General features: G+C 45.5%; 1 pseudogene; it reads left to right on the top strand.

The window, feature by feature from the left end:
• The first annotated feature begins 3107 nt into the window (after nt 1-3107).
• LOC131274525 (small ribosomal subunit protein eS8 pseudogene) lies at nt 3108-3780 on the top strand (annotated as a pseudogene).
• Nucleotides 3781-4017: the final 237 nt, after the last annotated feature.

The raw sequence follows: 4017 nt of genomic DNA, 5'->3' as shown, positions 1-4017 counted from the left end.
AATTTTATTTCCACTGAGAACTGGAGTTTGAGCATTGAGCAGCAAGGGGCACTGTGGGTCTTCCCAGGAAGCACAGTGGTGGTCATTCCTGTGTCATCCTCCAAACTCTCAGGGCTGGGGTGTGGGGGTCTTTGTTTCCTCTAGGGGACTCAGCAGCCATGTTCTCTCTGGGCTGGGTAGAGTCCCTTGCTCACAAGTCAGTTAAGGTCCCAGGGTTGAAACTCTGAATGTCACCCACCAAAGCCTATGGTATAAAGAAAGAAACACAGGCTTTAACTTGTGTTCAAGATGGAGGAGAGAGCAGGAGTAGAGGAAACAAATGTGTATGAATAGCCCCTCCTCTTTCAGGGCAGTGGAGAAGTAAGAGAGGCCTGGGCCATCCCAGTCCCAGCTCAGGGCCTCAAGGGATACATCCACCATGACCCAGACTCTTCTCCTCCTTCTGCTCCTCTCCCACTGCACAGGTGGTTACAGGTCACGGACCTTGGGACAGCCCCTTGAACAAAGTCAGTCCAGTGACTCCAATGTCCTGGGGGCTCACCCTGGTCCATGCCCCATCGCCCTTGCATATCTGTCTGCAGGGTGCCTCACCAAGCCTGTCCTACTCACCTGCCCTCCCTCTCTGCACCCCAGATAACACCCACCAGACTCACCAGCACCCTGAGTGATGCCTTCAGTGTAGGTGACAGCAGTTTTCTGGTACCAGAACCCAGGGAGCCTTTCCTGGTATTTTCTAACATTCAAGTCAGACTCTGACAAGCACCAGGTCTCCAGGGTCCACAGCCCCTTCTCTGGAGCCAAAGACACCTCTGTCAATGCAGGGCTTTTGCTCATCTCTTGGCTCCAGCCTGAGGATAAGGCTGCATATTATTGTAAACTAAACCATGAAGTCACTAAGGCTTTCACAGTGCTCAAGACTCAAGAGGAAATGAGATAGAACCCTCCTTACTGCTCCAGTCTTTCTCCAAGATTCACCTCTCAAAGGAAGGTCCTGGCAGGATTCATATTTTTGCTTTGGAGAAACCTGCATGGAAAATGTGGAATGTCAAGCACTAGACCTGTATTGTTATTGGAGTTGGGGCCTAGCTTATTGGCTTCATCACAACAAAGAATATAAGTATGTGCTGGAAATTAATTAGGGAAGCAGAGGATATATTAGGGAGTGAAGCAAGAAAGTAAAAGAGCCTAGGACACAGGAGAGAAGGTTCTTGCTACTAAGCCAGAGGCTTGATGATCATGACTCATTCAATTATCTTTGTGGATCAGTGAAAATAATTCTTTTTTTAAATGGTTTCTATTGCAAACACCATCACTTTATCCCTGGAAACAAAGGCAGTGCCCACACAGGACTATGTTTTGGAGAGCAGAAGTCCAGAATGTGGCATTTGGCATTCTGTTTTTCCCAGTCGATGACCAAACTTTGTTGATCATTGACAGAGCTCTGCAACCTTTAGGAAACCTGGGTTTCTCTCATTCACAGATTATTTGGTAGAGCAGTTGCTGAGTTTCTGGTAAGGTAAAATCCTCCATGTAAATGACAGGGCACCCAGACTCACCACCTGTTCATGTTCCCTTGTTTAACCCCTGGACCCTCTTTCTTTGCCCTCTTTTGTTTAGTTGAGATGATGTTGCATGAATCTCAGCATTTTGGGGCATAAAGTCACTGAGCTCACACCCTGTTATCACAGAGAGCCCAATTACAGAAAATTCCGTAATTTCTTTGGAGTCATTCCATGAGCCACTTCACAAATAAACTTATCCATGGTCCAAATTGTATGGATTAGCAGGATATGGGGTGCCTTGGTCCAAGAGGGGAGGAAGAGCACTTTCCAGTCAGTAACCATTTTTACCTGACCCTCCCAAGACCATTTCCCCTGGAGCCCTTAGGACCTACAAAGCCCCTCCTCCTTGGTGGGCACTAAGCCCTGGGTTCTTAGGTGCCCCCTTCTCCTCGATATCCTCCTCAATCTCAGTGCTACTCTGTCTGTATCCATATTATGGAATTATTTTCATTTCCACTTAAACTCCAGGTGTCTTCAATCATGCCCTTATCCCCTCCGCTCTCATGACAGTCTCAGGTTCCTCTCTCCCCTATGACTCAGGATCCCCCACCCTCTCAGACACATGAGCACAGCAGAGGACCCTCAGCTCTCCCTGGCTCAAAGGGTGAATGTGAGGAAGGGAGAATCCTGTCCACCCTATCCTAAGTCTTCCTCTTGGGGGCAACTCCAGAAGGCAGGGACGGGGCCTGTCTAGCTCATCCTGGCATTCCCAAAGCCAAGATCCATGCCCAGGGCAAGGAGGAGCTCCATAGCTATTTGCCAAATGGAGACAGATCTGTGACTGCCCAGGCCCCTTTGTCCTGTCCCAGGATGAGACCTGCCCTGAGAGTCAGCCATGGAGCTGCTCCCCTTTCTGCCCACAGCCTGAGAGCTGAGGGAAGTCCCAGCAGGGAGAGAACCATGGCCTGGGAGGGGACCAGGGCAGCCTTGCCCTCTCTAAGAGAGACTACTCAGCCTGGGTAAATGTCTGACCATTAAAAGGGGAGGAAATGGAAACTAAATTTCACTAGCAAAATTTCTGCATTATAAGAAGTTATCAAATAAAAATTAAAAATCAAAACATGAGACAAAGTATGTCTGTAATGAATTCTTTCTAAAGATAATTTCAAATTCATAAAATCTGTGTGTTTAATAAAAAAGATGTTTATAAATGCTTGTATTTTAAAAAAGAAAGACAGAATATGGTTTAGAAAACAGAAAATTCATATAATGTCAGGCTTAAAATGAGAAATTAAATTATACCTTATACTTTCTTTTTTTCTTTAATTCAATCACATATACAAATTGTATTCATATGACTAGTTTAGCTATCACTAATCCATTTAAATAAATGAGTGCATTTAAAAATCTCAATGTGCCCTCATGTGACAGTCAACTCCATAGTGATGTCACACAGATAATACTGCTTTTCTCCTCCCCACATGACTCCACAAAGGATAATCATTAAAAGAATGGTGTGGACCCCTTAAGAAAAGATCTCATCATAGACAAACACTTGTTAATTCTTTTGGTTAGAATAAATTATATATCAGCCAGCGCTGTGTGATGGGCATCTCCCAGGACGACTGACACAAGCGTGGCAAGACCGGAGGCAAGAGAAAGCCCTACCACAAGAAGCAAGAGGATGAGCTAGGACGCCCGGCTGCCAACACTAAGCTTGGCCCCCGCCACATACGCACAGTTCATGTCCAAGGAGGCAGTAAGAAGTACCGAGCCCTGAGACTGGACGTGGTGAACTTCTCCTGGGGTTCTGAGTGCAGTACTCGCAAAACAAGGATCATCGATGTTGTATACAATGCATCTAATAATGAGCTGTTCTGCACCAAGACTCTGGTGAAAAACTGTATTGACAGCACACCTTACCGGCAGTGGTGCGAGTCCCACTATGCTCTGCCCCTAGGTCGCAAGAAGGGGGCCAAGCTGACTCCTGAGGAGGAAGAGATTTTAAACAAAAAAACGATCAAAGAAAATTCAGAAGAAATATGATGAAAGGAAAAAGAATGCCAAGATCAGCAGTCTTCTGGAGGAGCAGTTCCAGCAGGGAAGCTTCTGGCATGCATTGCTTCAAGGCCAGGCCAGCGTGGCCGAGCAGATGGTTATGTGCTAGAGGGCAAGGAGCTGGAGTTCTATCAGAGGAAAATCAAGGCCCAGAAAGGCAAATAATTTTTCCCTCCCATCCTAGCTCATGTAATAAAGATGTTTATTGTTCTGTGAGAAAAAAAAAGGATAAATTACGTTTTGGCTGAAGTTTGATATTTTTGAAAGAATATATTAGATGACACTTCAGATAAGACCACATTACATTCTTCATTTTTAAATTTCACAGATATGCATTCTTAAGTAGAAATCAAATATATATAATATATTTCAAGACCTTGCTTAGACTAAATGATCCCAACAACTACCCCCTTTCCTGGGCCCCTGGCAGCAGGTAGTGGTTGAACAGTGTACAGTT

Source organism: Dasypus novemcinctus, chromosome 19 (assembly GCF_030445035.2).
Source record: "Dasypus novemcinctus isolate mDasNov1 chromosome 19, mDasNov1.1.hap2, whole genome shotgun sequence".
Lineage (NCBI taxonomy): Eukaryota > Metazoa > Chordata > Mammalia > Cingulata > Dasypodidae > Dasypus > Dasypus novemcinctus.
The sequence above is the reverse complement of the archived record's forward strand: the minus strand, read 5'-3'. Positions and strand labels throughout refer to the sequence as shown.